Source organism: Podarcis melisellensis (genome assembly GCF_964234715.1).
Source record: "Podarcis melisellensis genome assembly, chromosome: 9".
NCBI classification, from domain to species: domain Eukaryota; kingdom Metazoa; phylum Chordata; class Lepidosauria; order Squamata; family Lacertidae; genus Podarcis; species Podarcis melisellensis.
In genome coordinates, this window is record NC_138541.1 from 76882934 (window position 1) to 76904696 (window position 21763).

Consider the following 21763-nt stretch of genomic DNA (forward strand, 5'->3'; position numbering starts at 1 on the left):
AGAGGGGAGGCCAATTGTGAAAGGTTCAACAGCTGGAAAGAGACTAGGTTTTCTGTACTCCTGGATGGAGGGAGCGTGTTGCTGTGCAAAAAGGGAATACCCCAGACTTCCGGGTTAGCGCTTCCGGCAATGGCGGAATTCCTCTGATCGGGAGGAATCCGCTCTGTGGAAATCAGGGTCTGGCCGCCACAGCGAAGGCGGAGACCCACTAAAAACCACAAGTGGGAGAAGCCTGTAGACGTGGGATTCTGCTGGCACCTTTTGCGCCTCCCCTACTCGCAGCGAAACCCCGTTTTGGGGATCCGGAGCGACGTGGGGTGAGCGGCGCGGTGCTTCGAATTGACTGCTTCTTTCACGGAGTGAAGCTGCATTGCTGTTGCCGGAGAGCGCTGACTTTTTCCTGTGGACAATTGGACTTTAAACAATTACCCATGAATAGAACGGAAAATTGGATCTTTAAGCATCTTAATTTGGCACTGAAACGGGAAGGTCTCAAACAGGAAGTCCGCCTTCCTCTTTTGTAAATAGATTGAAGCAAAGACGCTGCAAGCTAAAGTCCTGGAAAGCCTTTCGTAAAGGATTAAATTTCCATTGGTTAAAATCATTAAACCCCCCTTGGAAGCAGGAGAAGAGTGGGAAAATTTTGGATCTCATAAGCCTGCAGGAGAGAGTGATGAAAATCAAATTACCACCGCTCTGAACCTGGAAACGGGCTGCTAGTAAGACTGACGTTCTTGAGAAAGTTCATTGACTGTGAATAGAACGTATGTTGACAGCTAGTTAAATAAGAGAAATATATTGTTTCCATTGTCTTCTTCTGCGCTTAAAAAGGAGGAAAAGTAACTGAAAATTGAAACTAACTTTATTGCTTGAACTGTGTTTAAAAGGATTGATACAAATAGAAACAGTCTCCCTCTAGAAGGAGCCTTTGAAACTGTTACAGGAGTTGAGCTGGGGGAATCTCCAGCTGCAAGATAAGAAACTGTGAGAATCAGGGATTGACCTTGGACCACTTAAGAATGTCAACAGAAGAAGCTTTAGTGATTGCATTATGTAAGAGAAATCATTCGTTGGAACAGCTCCACAAGAAGACGGATGTTATGACTACTAAAATTGATAACTTGGGACAAAAAGTGACAAATTTGGGACAAAAAGTGAACATCAATACAGAAATTATTCAGGATATGATACAGGAATCTACTTTGACATGGCAAATTGTGGAGAAAGCGAAGGAAAAAGTTGTTGTTGTTGAACCTAAAATAATACAAGCGGGAGCCCGAGCCTTACAAATTGAGGACTATAAGTTGAGGCCTTTTATGATTGAATCTAGAAAAAGTCAGATTTTGAGGATCGGAGCCCTGCTTGGAGAAGGAGAGTTGGATAGACCCCCTCATGCAGGGATCTACTGACCTTGGGGACCTGGACTTCGGTCAGGAGGAGATTGGAGTTGTGGGGGCCTTTAGAGTTGGAGGAACTTTGAAACATGTCCTGAAATACCTTTTGGATTTCAGTTTCAACTATGGAAATTTGGCTGACCTGTCAAGAAGCAATAAAAGCATTGCTAGGTCGGAGCTTCCCCTCAGCATCAAAGGAAGGAAAATAAGAACAAGATCAGTAGAAGACAAAGTAAAATGCATGTATAAATATGGAGAAGACCTGCAGAAGGGACTTGGAAAAGAGTTAAGAGCCTCAGACAGAAGATCACCAGGTTGATGGACTATATGGAATTGATGGAAATGACTGGCAGAATCCGAGACCAGGGAGAAGAGATGGTGGAAGAAGATTGGGAAAAAGTTCAAAGTTTATTTATAGAAATACTGTAAAATTAATGAGTGTTAGAAAAATGTTGGAATGAAATTATATGGCTTTAGTAGAAATGTTATAAGGAGTTAAGGATAATTAAGTATTATAGTATTAATGGAAAATAAGGTTAAAAATATGTTAAGATAGTTATATGACAAAAAATAGAGAAAGATGGAAAGGAATTGCTGAAACAATTAATAGAAGTGGAATACAAAAAGGGAGGTGAGAGGAGGGCGACGAAACAAGGGAATGAAAGATAAGGTATTGAAAAGGCATGATGTATGTTCTTAAATTGTTTTTGCTTTGTTTAGTTTAGTTTAATGTGTTAAGGTTGTGTTTTGTATTGTTTATATATTGTATTGTATCTTTTTATTCTTCTTTTTTCTTTTCTTTTTTGCCTTTTCTCTTCGTCTTTTCTCATCTTTTTCTTTTTCTTTTTGTAAGGTTCAAAAGTAATAAATATTATTTTTTAAAAAACAAACAAACAGGGAATACCCACCATTTCTGCCTCCCCCCTGCAAGAGCAGAGTGGATAAGGAGGGGATCTCCCTCTCTTCTCGGGGCATCTAGAGAAATTGCAGTCTGCTTCCATTTGGTAGCTGCAGTGGGGAGGACGCAGCTTTTCTTAGCCAGAGCAAGTGGGGGAGGACCCTTTATCTCTTCGAGTTGAGCAGGTGGCTGGGTGGGAGGGAATGCCTGGAGGTAGAGGGGACACCCCTGAGGAATGATGTGCTGGCATTCTGGTGCGGGAGGAGGCTGCAATTCAAGTGCTCCCCTCCTCAGTCATGAGGCTCTGGGTTGAGGACTCCAAGCTGGTTATCTGGCAATTCTGCAACATAGTCTCAAAGGAGAACATCATCTCTGTCTCCCAAGTTCCTAAGTGTTCCCCATTAGTCCAATTGCTATGACAGCACTGTCTCCATGACAACCCATCAGCTGAGAACACCCTTATGGGAACACAAGCAAGGAGGGAATATAAGAAGGCGGACGGGGGCATTTCAGTGCTCCTTGCCGCCTGCAGCCCTGAAGTTCAGGGTCTGCTTCATAGCCTGTCAAAATGGCATCTCTCAAAGCTTCTTTGGATATAAAATGCCAGGCTGTCCTCCTGTTGGGGGCCCAAAATCTTCTCAAGTATTCTGAATTTGCATAAACTTCCAATTCTACTATTAACATTTTTAATGTGAAATTTTTAATGTGAGTTCAAAATTCAAATGGCGAATGCGATGTGAGCTGTCAAATACAGTGACATGTTGCCTCTTCCATCTGAAAGAAGAGAAAAGGCAAACGCAGGACTCTGCCCCCCCCATTCCTTTCACAGTTCTTTTGTCACCTGCCTTTCTCCCTGACCTGCTGTGGTGAGAGATCTCAAGGAGAACCACGGCAGGAGGGAATGGACACACTCAAACACTATGAAGTATAAAATGCCATTGCGTGTCCACTAACAAATACTGTCAAATATAGCCTCAACTAGTCAAAGATGAGATAGTAAACTCAAATGCATTAGGATGTCAAATAATCAGTGAATATCTTCAGAAGAGAATTTTGATTCAGCTTTTCAGGAGCCAATTCCATTAGAGATGGAATTATCTCTAATATTTCATGGATAATGCCTTTGCCTTCAAAGTTATACCAGAAAGGCCTAAGAGACTGGCTTGAAACATGCATGCGTGCGTGCACACACATTCAAAGGAAAGCTCCAAGCAGTCCTACAACTGGCACCACTTGTATAGACTTACTGATATGATTGATGTTTTATTTCCAGATTTCCTGGGTGAGGGCATGCAGATAGCTGAAGCACGAGGTTAGACGCTGAACAGGAGGCAGCCGAGAACATGTGCCCCAGGAAAGTTCAGCCAGGCTTTGTGGAGTCACTACGAGCTACCAGAGGAAGAAAGCTGAAGAGAAGAAAATACGTGTGGAAAAAGGAATCATTCAAGAAGCTGAATTAGAGGGGAAAGTGAAAATAATGTGTCCATTGAATATCCCAGTATGATTGAGCTACAATATACTTCGCTTTGATACACAAGGTTAAAAAATGCATTTATCTTACTACACCTTGGACCCACTAATTTTGTAATGTGTAAAGAAAACAATGCAGACTGCTTCAAGAGATGATGTGGTTATTCAGGATACTCCCTCACCAAAATATTTGGACCAGATGTTTGTGAGGCATTGGGCATTTAGAAGGAATGAGGGTAGTATCTGCATTATAAATGTCAATATAAGGCATTAAAATAGAGATGAAATGAGAATTCCACAGAGAAAAACAACATTCTCCTATGATTGTCATAACATGCTAGAAAGGGGTTTCTGGGGAGCTAAGAAAGAGGGGCAAAATTCTCACACTAGTGAGAAGGGCCGCATTAAACAGGCAAGGCAACATGTTGAGAGCACCTCAGATGAAGGTGTGCTGCAGATACTGGTCCTGAAGTCTCTATCATTTTTATGACTGGGAATATTTCCTTTCCACAACAATTAATATTAAGATCATTCACTTTTTGCACTTGTGACTACTCTGTGAATGCCAGCTGAACTGAGTGGAGGCTTTGTGTCACCTTGGCTCTCTCCACCCTCCCCTCCCTTCTGCATCTAGTGCACTTCCAGTGGTTTGAGAAGCCTTGCACCCGCAACATTAGCCACAATCATGGGTCTGTCCTGTCATTTATGAAATATAGCATTTTGATGCATTTCCCCCCGAACCAGGTTTAATTCAAACTGAGAGAAAGAACAACCTAGCTGTTTTTTAAGTTGATAGTGTCCACACCCCTTGTCTTTTTCTCTAAGGCACAATGCAAACTCGGCAGTTGGAGAGCTTGGGTGACTTCCATGGAATCTGGATGGGCTCTGAACTGAGAAGATGCAAGGAATGCCAAGTGTTCATTGCTGAAGGAACCACAGGCTGACGGTATGGTAAGACAGTCTGACTTTTAGTCCAGGAAGCTTGAAGAACTTGGGACTTGGTTATAGTTAGGACCGCCTTTCCGTTTATACCCCTGCCAAGTCTTTGTTCATCAGGTGAGATACCCTTAATAGTGCTGTATGATATCCATGTTCTCCTTATGTCTGTACAAGTAAAAACCTTCTCATTTTTCAAGGGCACAGGAGCAAAGGATACCTGACCACAGTATGCAGTGTGACATCAACTTTCAAAGTTGTTTGTGGGCACCAAGAGTTATCTAGAGCTGGAACTTAATGAAAGTGTTGCAGATTATTAGTTCAGTTTGACCCCTTCACATAGAACCCAGTTCACATTGTTCCCTTTTGTTCTGGGAAAGTTCACTCTATTCTCTCTGTTTCCTGCGGTAGTTAGTTAACATTTCCTTTTTTGAAAGTGAGGAGACTTCTGCAAACACTCTTGAGCAACTCATTTTCCTCTTAAGAACATAAGAATATCATAGCCTGCAGGATCAGGCCAATGGCTCATCTAGTCTAGCATCTTCTTCTCATAGTGGCCAACCAGATGTTTGTGGGAAACCAGTGAGCAGTTGTTTGTGGGGAACCCTGGTTTCCAGCAGCTGTTTTTTCAAAGCATTGCTGCCTCCATCTGTGGAGCTGGAGCATAGCCATCATGGCTAGTAGCCCTTTCCATGGATCTGTCTAATCCGCTTTTAAAGGCATCCAAGATGGCGTCCATGCCTGCCTCCTATCTTCCAACATTCATTGATGTCCACGAGTTCTAGTGGGAGAGGGAGAAAAAGCTTTTATCTACCCACTTTCTCCATGCCATGAGGAATTTTATAAACTTCTGTCATGTTGCCTCTTACTCAACCGGACATAACAACCTTTCTTCATAGGGGAGTTGCGCCATTGCCTTGATAATTTTGGTGGCCCTTTCCTAAACCTTTTCCAACTCTGCAAAACCCTCTTTGAGGTGAGGCTTCCAGAACTGTCTTGAGACACTCCATGTCTTGAGACACTTGAGAAACACTTTTCTTTGTTTTAGCTATTAGCTCTTCTGCATCACTAACTGTCCTTCCTACCCAATAACACCCTTTTGCTTTTTCTTCCCATTCCATCACAGATATTATTTCCTAAGATTAAAGTTGAAAGGAAGCGGGTCCATGCGTCCAACTTCATTTGATTTCTTTTCAGTTTACCTCTCTGCTCAGCGGCGTAGCGTTGGTTGTCAGCACCCGGGGCAAGGCAAGTAATTTGCGCCCCATAACCCGGGGCAAGGCAAGTAATTTGCGCCCCTAACCCCTAACCTGCCACCGCTGCCAGCTTCTTGCTGCTGCCTGGGCCGGGTATTCACAGTTCTACAAATCTTTGGCGCTGGCTTGCTCCATTAGTTTAACTTGGGGGGGGTGAGAGAGAGATTGCAATCGTGCTATGTGCACCGAGAGGGGGGGGCACGGTTGTAACGCAGTGGGGGGGGGAGAGAAGAAGAGAAACTAGCAGGAGAACCTTGATTTCCCTCTGCAGCTCTGTGGGGAAGGAGGGCGCAGACTGGGCTCTTTCCTCGCCACAAGATCCCTCGGCTGGCCGGGCCCAGGCCCCGCGGGGCTCCTCCGCGCTCCCCTCCCCCGGCCGGCAGCGCCTGCAAAGGCTGCGGGTTCCGCTGCACCTCCGTCTCTCTTTCCACTGGTAGCGAGAGCGGGTGGGAGGAGGCCACCCGGGAGCCGGAAATGGGCGCCAAATAAGGAGAGCGGGGCGGGCCTGGATCCTGGCCTTGTTTGGCGCTTCCCCTCAGCCGGTCGCCCAGCCAAGCCCGCGGCGGCGGCGAGGCGATGCCCGCGCAGGGGGGCGCCCACCCCTCGGCCCCCGCCCGGCACTGCCGCCCCAGCACCTGCCCGCTCCTCCCAAGGGGCCTCCTCTCCCTCCCGCCTCTTCGCAGCAGTCCTCGCGGGGCGGACAGGCTCGACTCTCCCCTCCCTCTTGCGCCCCATCCCGCGCCCGATCCTGGCCAGGCTCCGGCTCCGGACCTCCTTGCTGGCGCCTGCTGCTCCCCCTGGTCACCCAGCCCGACCCCTCCTCCCAAAGGAGCTGAGCCCCGAGGCTCTTCGGCGACTCTGGAGGTGGCGAGTGCGCCCCCCCAGATGTTGCGCCCAGTGCGGCCGGCACCCCTTGCACCCCCCACGCTACGCCACTGTCTCTGCTTTTTTCTCCTCCCCCCACCTCCTTGCCCCTCCCCAGCCCAGCATGCCAGTCCCATAATGCACTGGGCATCTGGTCGGCCCAGATCACACTCTTTCTCAGTGCAAATGACCCTTTTCTCCTCTTGAGTTTGTGAGCTTGAGGGGGTTTTGTATATTTTTTTCCTTTTCTAAAATAACACTGAATTTGTAATGATCTGTTCCCGGAAAACACACATACATTCATTAATGGGAAGTGTTAAATAGTGGGTAGACATAGCAGACGACGCAGCAATTTCTCCAAAGCAGCTCTTTATTTGTAAGCTGGAACAGAACTGAACAGCAAACAGCTGCCTATAAAAGCAGGTCGGCTGTCAACATTGTAGCAACAACAACCCAGGGTTTCCTGCCTAAAGTAACCAACGTGGACCTGAGTGAAAACTATATACACGATACTCCTGGTGGCCAGGGTGAGAACTTCAATACATAACAGGAAGAGATCCTTTTCTCTTCCCAGTGTATCTCCTCAGCATCTTTTGGCTACAGAATCACTTCCTCTACCTTCCCCTATCCATTCTTCAACATGCGAGTGGTCCCATATCTGCAGAAACTCCTTGATTGAGGCGGAAATGTTTGTGACGTGTTTTGGAGGAGGGAGGGGGCTTCTATGGTCCTCATTGCACATCTCAAATAGCGCTTTCATCAATGGGGGTAGGGCAGAGAAAACAGAGGTCCCCTAGGCTTAACAGGAGGTTGAAGAAGGTTCCCTCAAGCCCTTTGAAACAGATTTTGTGGTCCACCTTTTCTCACATGGCATTGCAAGAGGTGACCATGTTGATATGGCTCTGATATAGGAGGTGGAGGGCAGGAATTATAGATAAGGTGAGGCCAAGTTTTGTTTTTGGACTGCGGGGGGGGGGGGAGGGGCTGAATGTGTGTTCGGAGAGAAATTGAGAAGAGGGCATTGAGGTTTTGGTTTACTGCTATTGTAAGTTTACCCTAATGCTCTTATTAAGATGCTACAACTAGCTTCTTCTACCCTATTTTGGAGGCTTATTTCCCCCAAAAAACTTATCATTCTTCTCTCCACCTAAATGATATCTCCTGTCCTATAGAAATTTGCCTGCTGGCTGCAGTGCTGAACAGCAGCACCAACTCAGACTGTGTGTGTGCATACACACATTACTCTGGAGGTGTGAGGCAGCACATAGTCTCTGGGGTCTTCTAAGGCAGTGTTTCCCAACCGGTGTTCCGCGGCACACTAGTGTGCCGCGAGATGTTGCCTGGTGTGCCGCGAGATGTTGCCTGGAGGGAGGCGGGCGAGGGCGTTTGCTTCCCGGAGGACGGAGCGAGGGCGCCCCCTGCTGGGCCGGGGCTCGCTCTCCCCAGAGGGTAAATCTGGATCAAATGGGGCGAGGGGCAGGCAGAATTCTGGGGGCCACTGATGCCCTACAGACCCCCCCCAAGTCCTCCGGGGCGCGCGCTCTGCTGGGCTCTTTTCGGTCGTCGTGCTTGTGGGAAGCCGCCCCTTCCCTGGGCGACGCGCCGCCTCGCGACTCCGGAGTCAGTCTCGCGGGCTCTCGGAGGGACTCGCGAGCGACGGCGCGGCGGCTCCGGGGCGCGCTCAGCCGGGCCGCCGCGCGCCCCCGCGCAGCCCCTGCTGCAGCTGCCCGGCGTGGAGCGCGACGCGGAGCCGGCCGGGCTTGGAGGCGCCCAGGTAGGGCCGAGCCGGGCGGGGGCGGGGAGGTCTCGGTCTGCTGCGGGCGCAGGAGGGCGAGCGGGAGAGGGGGAGCCGTCGGGTCTCCTGGAAGGAAGCGAGGCGGCGGCTGAGGGGGATGCAGCCCCGTCCCCAGCAACAGGCGCTCCTTGAAGTGAGGCCACAAGTCGGGGCTCGGACAGGGCCTGGAAGCAGCGGCTCCGGCTCTTGGGAGCGGAGAAGGGGACTTCGAAAGCGGCCTGGAGGAGAAAAGCCCCGATGCAGCGAGAGCGGGGAGCGTGCTGCCTTGTCCAGGCCTCCTCGCTTTGTGCCGTCCGCTGCCGGGAGCAGGACACAGGGGCTCCTCATTCGCATGCTTTCCCGGGTGATCGGTGAGGGTTAGGGTCCCTCAGTCCCTCGCTTTGCTGCCTCCTCCCCCCCCACCCCCCAAAGCTTGGAGGTTCCCCGGCAAGGGGGGGGGGAAATTGAAAGTTACACTTTCGTGCGTCCCTCCCGGCGTGACGCTGCGCGCTGACGTCACGGGGCTGTAATGGTGGTGTGCCTCGATATTTTTTTCATCAAACAAGTGTGCCTTTGCCCAAAAAAGGTTGGGAAACACTGTTCTAAGGAAGGCCCCATCAGCCGCCTTTTCTTATGCATTGGAGCTGAAAGGGGCTGGCATCTCATCCTCTCACCTCTGACCTTTGTTTTGTAACTTTGCATGTTCCCTGGGCTATAAAAGGAAGAGGAGAGCTAGGGGGTCTCTGACAATGATGGAAAAGGCGGTACTGATGGAGTGAACCTAGGGGGTGGAAAACTGGATGAAAGAAAGAGGAGTGGTGTGGGTGGGATATAACAAGGGGCAAATGGGTAGAGATGAATGAAAAAGGATGGAGAGGATGGGAAGGCAGAGCAAACACACACACAGGAAAAGCCTCACTGGCTGGCTGCTAAGATGCGTTTCATGGTTGCTTACCAGCCTGCCTGTACAAAAGCTAATGCTACTCTAGGCTGCATCAACAGAAGCATAGTGCCCTGATCAAGAGAAGCAATGTTGTTTTTGGCATCTGTCTGTCTTGAGAAACAATGGAGTGTGCGGGGGGGGGGGGGCTGTGAAATCAAACTGCTGTGTCAGCAGCAGCCAACCACAGGCTACTGAAAGAGTTAGGAAGGTGTTGAATGCAGAGAGAAGCCAGAATGAGGGGTGGAGTCAGTCAGTGATAGGTATAGGGGGCATAGTGGAAGGGAGAGGGAGGAAGCAGGTGAGTGAGAAAGGGAGGTGCCCCAGGCCATGTGAAGGGGGTTGACATGGGAGTGATGCAGCAGCTCAAGGAGGGAGGCAGAGACTGCAGGGACATTGACTGCTGCCCTGGCATCCTGAATAGGAAGCCCACTGGGACACATGGCAACACATCCAGTTTCAAATATCTAAAGGTCTTCTGATGCAGTTCACTACCTTGAGAGACAAAGAGTTTGGAGGGAGAGGATGAAGTGGACCTGGCCCCAAGTCTGCAGGGTTTTCCTCTTCTGCAATAAATCCACATTGTGTTAGAGTCTCCAAAACTTCCTATTGTCCTCTTCATTATGGGACATTATCAATAACAAACCCTATGATGTCAAAACCAAGGCATGACCAGTCCAAGTACAACTGGTATTTTAAAATAATAACTAAAATTCTTGAACCTCTGCATTCTACATTGTCTAAGGCAGAGGTTGGCAAGGTTTACCTCGCCTGGGCCGGTTCACTCCAGCGGAGATCCCTCCGTGGGCCGGATGGTGTGTGTGCGTGAGTGTGCCCGCCCGTGATTTCCAGCACCTGCATCTGCGCAGACCCAATTTCCGGCGCAGTGGAAACAAGTTCCCGTGCTGTGCTGTGCCGGTTTAGTGCAGCACGCGGGGACTCACCGAGCGGGCGGCTCAGTTCAGGGGCAGCTCAGGGGCAGGTTAAATGACCCCCATGAGCCGCTTGTGGCCCATGGGCCTTAGGTTGCCTACACCTGGTCTAAGGCATGGCGTCAGCCTCTTCATGGGGCTGTCCCTTGAGAGAGGCATGGAAGGGCTAATTGGCAGAGATCCTCAATACATCTCAAAATACATCATAATGAATGATGGAAGACAAAAAATACAACTTCCGCTCCTGCCACTCGTATCTAGAATCTTTGCCAGCCCCCATGTTGATGTTCAACCTGATATGGCACACAGTCGTGTCACATGAATGATGGGATGTGGCCTGCCAGGGGTGGTGAGCTCTGACCTTCCTCAAAATAGTGTTTCTATTTCTTTCCGCTGGTTGGCATTACAGTTTTCCATCAGGTGTTGCTGGAAAGGCAGCAAACTTTTGAAAAACTGCCATCACTCTTCACACTCCATATCAAGTTTTGCTTGTCCAACAGCTGTAGAAAAGAACCTCTCTCTCTCTCTCTCTCTCTCTCTCTCTCTCTCTCTCTCTCTCTGTGTGTGTGTGTGTGTGTGTGTAACTTTTAAAGCAACATCCTGGTTTTCTCTTGCTTTAGGGTGAAAATACGGTAGTTTTGTTTGTTCATTAAAAAAAACACAACCTGAATTCTGAACAGAATGAAAAAGGAAACATCCTTAGCCCAGATAAAATGTGTAAATATGGTGTATCCACAAGTAAAAATAGCAAAATATTAATAGTCAGATAACCCTGAAGAAGTGTGCATGCACACGAAAGCTCATACCAAGAACTAACTTAGTTGCTCTTTAAGGTGCTACTGGAAGGAAATTTTTTTGTTCAAAATATTAATGCAACAGAATGTGTTGGTGCCAACTAGATACCTGTTCAGGCAATGGCAGCCAGAGATTATTCTGTATCACATATAGATAGGCCTCCTGTGATGCTAGCTCAGATAGGCCAGTCACTGCCAGATGTTTTACTGCTACCATCCCCACCACAAAATGTCTTACCACATAACAATGAAGATGTCATGCAGACAGCCGCACAGTGATAGCACACAGCCAAGAATACATGGAATGTACATCCGGATATTTTGATTTTTGGGGATCTAGCAGGTGGCAACACGAGAACTGGCCTTTGCAGTGGTGGCTCCCCAATTGTGGAATGCTTCCCCCATGGAGGCTCACCTGGCGCCACCATGACATATTTCTAGGAGCCAGGCAAAAACATTCCTTTTTCACCTGGCCATTCGCTTTTAAATATCTGTGGTGTTTTTGAGTGGGTGGGATGTTTTAATCTAGTTTTGACAAAAAAAGAATTGTCTTTTAGATGGTTCTATATTTTTAATGCTGGTTTTAATGTATGTATTTGTTTTTTGCTTAAACTATTGTTAAGTTGCTTTGAGTTGTCATGGCAAAAAGCAACTAATAAGTTAAATGGGCAGACTCCGTTGTCTCAAGACAGATGGAAGCCAACAGCAAATCAACAGGGCTCAGAACCCACCACGGAAATTCAGTGGTGCAACAGGTGCAACTGTAAAAATTACATACACAGTGATACCTCGCGTTAAGTACTTAATTCGTTCTGGAGGTCCATTCTTAATCTGAAACTGTACTTAACCTGAAGCACCACTTTAGCTAATGGGGCCTCCTGCTATTGCCGCGCCGCCAGAGCACGATTTCTGTTCTCATTCTGAAGCAAAGTTCTTAACCTGAAGCACTATTTCTGGGTTAGCAGAGTCTGTAACCTGAAGCGTATGTAACGTGAAGCATATGTAACCCGAGGTACCACTGTAGTTGTAAATTTGGGAGGTTTATCTGGATGGAAGGCCCATAATTATTGGTTGTAAAACAGGTTTGGTCAGGAGAAGGTTAATGGTACCAGGAGTTCATCTGGAGATTATCTTGATGGCTGTGGCATCTTGATGGTGGTCAAGTACCCTCCTTTGTTAAGGAGATCTTTCTTAATGGATGGGCTGTTTTGGAAGGAGAGAGAGAGTTGAGAGTTGGGGCTTTGCCTCCCCGCCCCCCACAGCAGGGCTGGAAAAGATCCAGAGGCCTGACTTGCTCTTGCTAATTCATTGGGGATTCCCTTAGCAATCTGATGGGAGCAGTATCTGCTGAAGTTAATGCTGTGAACCTGTATATATGTAGAAGCAAAATCTTAAATGACATAAACAAAACCTGTCTCCAGTGATTATTCCAAGGAAACCAACCCTGAATCCTCTTGGCACTAGGAGGAGGCTGGGCCACGCTTGACAATGTAATCTGACCTTTTGTTTGTCTCTGTTTTACCCCACACTCAGACCCCACCTGGCTCCCCAAGGGGCAGAAGTACATGTTGTTTCTATTAGTTGACCTTTGTTTCATATTTGCCCTATATTCTAAAGCAGGATATGCCACTGCCTCAATTTCACAGGCAAGGGGCTATAAATATACAGCCAAGTCTTGTGTTAGATTTTTTTAGAGAGAGAGTGAGCAGTGGACTTACAGACCGTAGATTCCATACGGCATCTTCTGGAAGGAGAAGGGCCTTTGACTTCTGCTGGTGCCATGTAAGATATATCCTACTACCGGGCATTTCTGTGTTTATTCCTTGATTGTACTCCTGTTGTTTTATAAATCAACCCAAATGTTTATTTAATTAAATTGGCATAATCTGAGGAGGAGGGGCTCTTATTTCACCCCATGTTCTACTGCTGTACAATTAATAGCTCATAATTCCTGAAATATTACATCTCTGGGAAAGCCTTCTTGAACAAAAGCATTTTCAGTGAGCTGGGTGCCTGTCTAATTTCAGCTGGCAACTGATTCCAGAGGGTTGGAGCTGCAACACTAAATGTCTGATTTCTAGTCCAAACTAAGCCCACCTCTGGGTCAAGCCATGTGGTCAGCAGTGCCCCAATGGAGGAAGGCAGTTGCTGGGCAGCGATATATGGGTGAGGCAGTTCCTTATCTAATTATCTAATTACTGAGGACCCCCTATTTTTCAAAAGCCATGCCATGGACGCTCACTTTTGAAAATTTGGATAACTATGATAGTTACCTCTGCAAAGCAGTGTTGGGTTAGCCCCTAATAAGCAAAGGATTTTAGGTATAATAAAAAAAAAACAGGCTAGGGTTGGTTTTCAACATCCTGATAAATCAGCAGCTAAACAGCATGATATTCCGATATATCACAATGTCTGAAATTGGAGATCAGGCATGGAGATGAGGGAAGAAGCAGCCATGGAGATCAGATTGGGGGGAGAGGAAGCGGAGTCACCTCCACCTCATGGTATGAGTGGGAGGGGAGGGGGATTGGGGGGTGGCAGCCAGAGAAGATGCAGTCCACTGTGTCTGCTGCTGCTTTCCTGCAGACTAAGAATGGCTGTTCCGCCCTGAGGTGAGGGTGATGAGTGTGAGTGAGGGGAAGGCAGCATCTCACAATGGGAGGAGCGCAAGGAGCGATGTATTGCTGCATATTGCCCTGTCAAAACCGTTACCGCATTGTGATTCAAAACCGATTTTGGCCAATATATTGAAAAACTGCACAGCGCTAAAACAGACCATAAAATTGTGATATCACCATGCAAAAATGATGAAAAATTAGGGGGGGCAGGCAAGGGAACCACTGCCTTAGGTGACTGTCTAGTGCAAAGAGTCAGAACGGTCTCTGAAGTTTTCAAGTCTGTGGCTTCAGTAAATGAGCTGACCCAGAATGTTGGAAGAGAAGCTGCAGAAAGAAATTGAGACATTTTTAAGGGAAAATTGTGGAACAACATTCCCTGCTACCTGGCTAATTTGCTGACTTTTATTGCAGATAATATAATAAATATATGATTAAAAGTACAGTAATAAAGAGAGAAATAGTTATAAATAAGAATATAATAAATAATAAAAATATTTTACTTAATAATCATTGAAAGATATGTCCATAAATGGGCATATTCTCCTATGGACAGAGAGCCACAGAAATAAAACAGACAGCTGACTCAAGAGACCCAGAGGTGTGCTTCACCTCGTATGTTTTCACAGGCAAGGTTTCCGAAACAGAATCTCAATCGCAAATAGCATATTTAAATTATGGATTGCAGTGTGCCTGTCAGAAGACACAAACTGCGCACCTTCTGCCGTGACTCTTGCAGCGTAGGCATGCATGTGACTTGGCCTGGCCTGCCTGTCTTTGCACTGGCATCCGCAAAAGGGTACAGGCAGGGTCAGATGACACAGCCACACATTTAAAGGGAAAGCGGGCGGATTAACAACAGAGCAGAAGCCACCGCAGGGGAAGTGGATGGTGGCTTTGGAAGGGAAAAAGATGCATGTTCAGGAAAAAGCAGGAACTACCATCTTAAACGGTTTGGTTTATATCTGCAAGAAAAGAAAGGCAATTGAAATGTGGGCATGCCTCGGGTTTGGTGTGCCGGGAGAAGCGTGAGTATCCCTCTAGACTGATGCCATGCACACCCTCCAACCATCTCAGGATGATGACGGGCACAGGAGGAGCGTCATCTGCAGCCAAGAGATAGAAAGAAAAAATAGATTCTAGGGCCCGCCCTAGCCAGATTCCCTTCTCACCCAGCAGCAGGCAAAATTCCCATGTAACAGAGGCAATCCTGCCACCAGCTGCCTCTGCCAGCATATTTAGGGCATCATTAAGGCTGCTCAAGTGTGATCAGACTTCTCTGGGAAATGTTTATGTGCAAATGTCACCTATTGTGCTCTTCTGCAGTTCCTGTTCCTTTCAAAGAGCCTCATGCAAGGGGACTCCCTAAGGATTGGGCCCCTTATAAATTAGTGCATTGGGTGCAGTTTGGTTTTCTCACCTCCTATCAGACTCCACAATCTCTTAGAACAACCCTCCTGATAATGTCAAAATGTTTTGTTCTGGTTATATTTTCTGTTTGAAGCTTTTTCCTGGCAATTTTGAAAAACTCAGCCTTAATGCCAAACAAGAAGCAGCTGTAGATTCAGACCAAGTGAGTGCCCATATACCAAACGAGCCATCATGCATGGGACCAGGCAACTCCACAGCACAGACTCTTGGTTCAGCTCCAGTGCAGGCACCCACAGTGTAATTTATTGTTCACAAAATCATAACACACTTTCTGAATCAAGAGATACTTGAAGAAGACCACCTGCAATTCTGCAGTCAGCACCGAGTAACTGCTAGCAGAGAATGCAAATTAAAATTGATTTTCAATATGTGGTTATTGTACTAATCGGTTAATGTGCTATTGCTTTCTAATGAGAAATGGTCTGGTATCAGAGGACCACCTTACAGTGAATCAGATCAGGCCAGTAGTCCATTCAGTTGAGGGTCATCATTTTGAGCCAAACCCTGTTCTGACAAGGCTCGTAAGCAGCCTTTACCATGTCACAGGTACCCCCTGAGCATGTGCAGAGTGTGCACATGTTTATAAAACACCTTATCAAAGAGACCCCTTGGAGAGACAACTTTACCAGATGTACACATCCCCAGAGGTTGGCCAAGACTGGTCAGTACAAATGGCAATGCTGTTTGTCTTCATGACAACATTTACAGGTAGCAGAAGTAGTGCAAGAAAGATTTAATAGTGCCCTAAGTGAAAATGGACTTTCCAGATGTCTGGTTTTGGTTTCACATGGGTAAGAAGCGTGGGAAGGGAGACAAGAAGGAGGCATATATAAGGGATCCTGAGGGTCATCTAGTCCAACCCCCTGCAATGGAGGAATCTCAGCTGAAGCATCCATGACAGTTGGCCACCCAACCTCTGCTTAAAGACCTCCAAGGAAGGAAAGTCCACTACCTCCCAATGAGTTTGTTCCACTGTTGAACAGCTCTTACCATCAGAAAGTTCTTCCTGATGTTTAGTCGGAATTTCCTTCTTGTAATTTGAAGCCATAGATTCGGGCCAAACCTTCCAGAGCAGGAGAAAACAAGCTTGCTTCATCTTCCTTCCATGTGACAGTCCTTGATATATTTGAAGATGGCTATCATATCTCCTCTCTGTCTCCCCTTTTCCATGCTAAACATACCCAGCTCCCTCAACCGTTCCTCATAAGGCTTCCTTTCCAGACCCTTCATCACCCTCCTCTGCACACGTTCCAGTGTGTCAAATTCCTTTTTAAATTGTGGTGCCCAGAACATCAAGTGTGGCCTGACCAAGGCAGAATAAAGCAGGGCTATACTATTACTCCATATGCTAATTTATTGAGACATGCAAAGTACCAAGCCTTTATAATGCATTTCATTTCAGTTGGCATGGAATATGACCTTTGACCTCCATTCATGGAAGATGCCCATAAAAAAAAAAGAACTGTGCGTATGCAAATTTGTGGACTTGCAAATGAGCCTTCCACCTTTTCCCTCATCCATTCTCAAGATGGCAATTAATGCTGGGACATTTCCTTCAGGGTGACCTAGTTTTAATTCTCTCTGCATTACTTCCGGATTATCTTCCTGGAGCTTTTTTTCTATTGGGAGTAGGTTGAATCAAAACACACCATTTGGGACAGGCAATATAAAATCCTGATGTTTACCAATTTATAGGTTATTTCCCCCCAAATGCCAGCATAGATAATTGTCATTAACTTTATCCATATCCAGTTTTCATCTGTGGCATTTAGAGGGAAAGGAGAAACTACCTCTTTCCCATGACTCTCCTTGATGTCATCGGTTCAATGGAAATTCCTGCCTGGCCCTCCCTTAATCTCAGCTCCACAGCTGTTGCAAACCACACTGAATTTTCCTCCAGGAACAGAAGGTGTCTGTGTTGCTGGGTTTTCACAGGTGGCCCAAGACTCTTACACTGGAGTGGTTGTTCTTTTTGGAGGAGGGTGTGGTTGCTATTGGTTTTTTAAAATATTTTAGGTCTTGTTGTGATTTATGTGCAAATTGTTCAGTTTGCTTGTGTGTTAATATTTGATTTATTGCTTATGACTACTTTTGCTATAACGGATACAGGTGGCGCTGTGGTCTAAACCACTGAGCCTCTTGGGCTTGCCGATCAGAAGGTCAGCGGTTTGAATCCCCGCGACGGGGTGAGCTCCCGTTGCTCGGTCCCTGCTTCTGCCAACCTAGCAGTCTGAAAGCACGTCAAAGTGCAAGTAGATACAGTGGTGCCTCGCAAGACGAAATTAATCCGTTCCGTGAGGCTCTTCGTATAGCGGTTTTTTCGTCTTGCGAAGCAAGCCCATTGACAGCTTAGCGGATTAGCGCTATTAGCGGTTTAGCGGCTTTTAGCGGCTTATCAGCTTAGCGGATCAGCTGATAAGCGGCTTAGCTGCTTAGAAAAAGGGGGGAAAGGGAAAAAACCCACAGGAACTCGCCAGACATTTTCGTCTTGCGAAGCAAGTCCATAGGGAAATTCGTTTTGCGAAGCACCTCCAAAACGGAAAACCCTTTCGTCTAGCGGGTTTTCCGTCTTGCGGGGCACCACTGTAAATGTAGGTACCGCTCCGATGGGAAGGTAAATGGTTTTTCTGTGTGCTGCTCTGGTTTCACCAGAAGCAGCTTTGTCATGCTGGCCACATGACCTGGAAAAACTGTCTGCGGACAAAAGTCGGCTCCCTCAGCCAGTAAAGCGAGATGAGTACTGTAACGCCAGAGTCGTTCTCGACTGGACCGTCAGGGGTCCTCCAGCCCATTCTTGTAGGCACCAGGGGTGAGCAGCAAACTTCAGGCTCATGGGCCCTACTCCTGCTCTTGGTTTATTAGGATGCCAGTCAATGTCAAAGTCCAGCAATCAGAGTGTGAAGCGGTGTCAGGGGAAGGGCAACATGTGCCTAGAGTTAAGGAACAAGGTGCTTCTTAGCATTTGCTCAGCCCAGGGGTGTGTTTTTATCACCAGATCTAAACTTACAGTCCAGTCCCAGACAAAACTCCACTCCTGGTTTTCCCAATAAACTTTCTTCATCTCAAAAAAAAAAAACAAAAAAAACCCACACACAAAAAAACCTGTCAGGGGTCCTTTACCTTTTTTTTACTTTTGCTTTGTTGTGGTTATGGGTCTTCTTCCATGTTGTAAGCCGCCTTGAGCATGGTTTTAACAGTGGAAAGGCAGCATACAAATAAATTTATGTGTGCATGTATGTATGCATTTTGCTGTCTGAGGCAGAATGGTGCCCCCTCCTTGTCAAGTTGCAAAATACCCCCAAACATGCACGGAACTGTTTCTAAGAGGAGATTTTGCATTTAAGACATGGGCCTCCCAGAGAGAGAACATGAAATTGTGCAACAAGGAATTCTTGTGCCCATGGAACATTCTGGGTACCATTACTGTTGAATAAAAGCTGTAGGGTCCCCCCCTCCCGCCCAGATCTCTCTTTCTGGCCAAGTATTGTGAGGTTTGTGCTGTAAATATTAAAACAAAAACTAGGAGAGATCAGCTGACAGAGCCTTTTACTCCATTATTGTGGTTTGAAAATGTGTCAACAGACTTGCAAATAACTCTACACAATTAAACAATAAATTTTATGCTTGCCTCTGGAAGGCGCCCAGCTTTGATAGTTTATTTAAACAAAGAAATCTGCTCTCTTTGCCCAACTCTGTGAGAATAAAAAGCCCTCTGGCAAGCACCTTTTCTTTTGGTGTGCAAACAGCCTCCAGCAGAAAGAGGGAAAAGAAGTATTTTCTCAGGAGATAAGATGATAGCAGGGCTCAGAAAGGAATGGGGACAGGGATGGAAGGCCAGCAACTGCCCTGAGGTCTGGTCCTGGGGGTTCCCTCTGTGTGAGAATGTCTTTTATATCCTTTAAGTCTATGTACATATGCACTGTCTCCTATATGCAAACATTCTTTTTTTAAAAAAATAATAATAATTTTTATTAACAGGCCAATCACATCACATTATTCAAATCACATTAGTTCCAAATTATACAGCCAAATTTTAAATTTTGTTGAGGATACCCATACATCAAGCTCCGCACGAGTCCAAAATTCCGGATAACTCCAGGCTTCACTTATTTTACAGCTTTAATTAGACAGTTCTACCTAGTTCAATCCAGATAGTCCTTTATTACTTTCTTTCTCATCTTGTTGTTATCATATATTCCTTTCTTTGCGATCTCTGATGATTCTCACAAGCAGACTGAAAATATACGCAAACATTCTGCACTCTCTTGCTCGTGTTAGACCTTGTGCACGTGATATGTGCATGTAATGGTTACCTTGCTGAACATTAGCAAGCAGCAGGTTGGAACAGACAGCCAATTTTTGCTATGGAAGGCAGCATCTAATGTAGCACCACTAGGACCTGTTCATAAAGGAAAGCTTTGCTCTTTTGTGTGCATCTTATTGCATGCAGTGGGGCAATTGTGTCTCCCAAACTCATTATTTTCCTCTTTCGGGTAGGTGATTGATTCAGGAAAATGATAGAGTTGGGGAAATGTTGTGGGGTGACAAGAAATGTGCTTTTTCGCACACCAGACCTTTGTGACAATGGAGTCTGGTGCAAGTGAGAGAAATCACACCCCATTTCCCCCCCAGTTGAAACCTATTTTAAGGGGAATGCAATCAGGAAAATGTGAGAGAGGACAAAGTCACCTTGCACCAGAAATCTTGGTATGTCAAGCATCATATTAATGTTGCTAAAATCACCAAAGAGTGCGTTTCATGCTGCTCTCTGGTTGCGCCTGCATGACGCACCACAGCTGGAATGATCAGGGGTCTCAAATACTTCCCAACAAAAAAACATTGTATTCCCTGATTCTACACTATGTCTTCATTTGTGAATAGCTGCAGATGTTAGCGAAGAAGGAATATTAGGTAGAAAGGGGTTGCGGAGGGGTGAAGAACAAATGTTGTATGTTGCCAAGTGAGTCTGAGAGCATGAGAATAGGAAGGAAAGAACCAATGGGTTATTTTAGAACTATACCCTAGTGGGCCTTGCAGAGACCTCACTTTTGCACCACGACAACTTTGCTTCCTGTTAACATCTGCCAAACCATTCACTACAGTTTCCTCCTCCTTCAAGCTGTATTTTCAGTTCTTGCAGTCATTTAAAAACAGAAAGCAAGATGCCACTGTCCATGGTCTCATCCCACCAGCAGAAGCTCTTGCACTTTCAGCAGCGTCCTCCTAGGCCCCTCCAGTTCTTCAAAAACGCACATGGGTAATTCCAGTCATTTGTAAACTTTCTGGAATCGCTTCCTTCTCCAGGCTTTCCCTCTCTTTCCAGCTGTGTATGAGCCTCTCCATCTTGTCCTGAAATAACCCTGTCATTCCTGCCCTGGCCTACCCACGTAACACAACGCTGCTAGCGCCTGTCAATCTCACTACAGCGTAGGCCCTCTTGCTCCAGGCTTCTGCTCCTCCCCCCTTGAGATTTCTGCTAGTGCCTCTCTAAACTGCTTTCTGCAATTTTGGGCCTCCCCTCACACTTCTCTGCTATTTTTGCCTTTGGAAACTGCAGCTCTGCTGGTCTTCCTCAGCCCTGAACAGGGATGTCCTGCCAGTACTCTCATCTCGACAAGTTTGAGTAAAAGAAATTCAACTATTTTGGCCTTTTTCTCTGTCTGCTGCATGATTAGCACCCTTCCAGCAGCCTCCTTGCTTCTGCTCTCTCTCAGCTGGTGTGGCTTTCCGTGTCAAGAGGCCCAGCAAACTTGTGCAGAAATGCCACCCTGAGTTTCCAAGGGTTGTTTGCCATTTTAAATTGTAACTAAACTATACCCATAATAGTTTGGATTCAAAGGGCTGCCTAGGGAATTCCTGAGAGATGAAAGTCCTGTGGGTGTTTATTTCCCTGAAGCCTGCTGTGTCCTCCTTCCCTGGCCTACCCAACGCAGCTGAGGAACACCCTGGTTTCCGGCCCCAGCAAATTTCCCAGAAGACTGGTTTCAGTGCTACAGGCCCAGCCAGGTTTTGGATTACACGTGGATCTAGTTCACGCAACCAGCAGATGAGGTAGTAAACCACTTTCTGGACTTGCACAGCTTCAGACTGACTACAAGTAAGGGATAAAATGACTAGATACTCCTCTGTAGGTTTGCTGGGAGGAAATACAGTGGTACCTTGGGTTAAGAACTTAATTTGTTCCGGAGGTCCGTTCTTAACCTGAAACTGTTCTTAACCTGAAGCACCACTTTAGCTAATGGGGCCTCCTGCTGCTGCTGCTGCGCAATTTCTGTTCTCATTCTGAAGCAAAGTTCTTAACCTGAAGCACTATTTCTTCTGGGTTATTGGAGTCTGTAACCTGAAGCGTCTGTAGCCTGCAACATCTGTAACCCGAGGTACCACTGTACCTACATATAGAAAACTAGATGTCAGAGAGAAAGGTGTCTAGCCTTCTTCCTGACATGCTAGTTTTCTGTG

The 21763-nt window shown here is 46.6% G+C and overlaps 1 protein-coding gene and 1 long non-coding RNA gene across 3 annotated transcripts in view; one reads left to right on the forward strand and one right to left on the reverse strand.

Annotated features, from left to right (window-relative positions):
• LOC309377954 (solute carrier family 2, facilitated glucose transporter member 3-like) overlaps positions 1 to 21763 on the forward strand; it is a 230922-nt gene that overhangs the window by 190745 nt on the left and 18414 nt on the right. Inside the window, exon 1 of one of the 2 annotated variants that reach the window (XM_081925687.1) lies at positions 12923 to 13040. The exons of the other annotated variant lie outside the window; for it this stretch is intronic. The gene's annotated coding sequence lies outside the window, so the exon portion shown is untranslated. Of the gene's footprint in view, positions 1 to 12922; positions 13041 to 21763 lie in introns of those variants that run through there. 2 annotated transcript variants of the gene reach the window in all.
• On the reverse strand, positions 13975 to 17302 carry LOC309378054. Its single transcript, XR_014171816.1, has 3 exons — positions 16295 to 17302; positions 14377 to 14838; positions 13975 to 14200 (listed from the first exon to the last, which is right to left on the reverse strand). It is a non-coding gene; the product is annotated as an uncharacterized lncRNA (long non-coding RNA).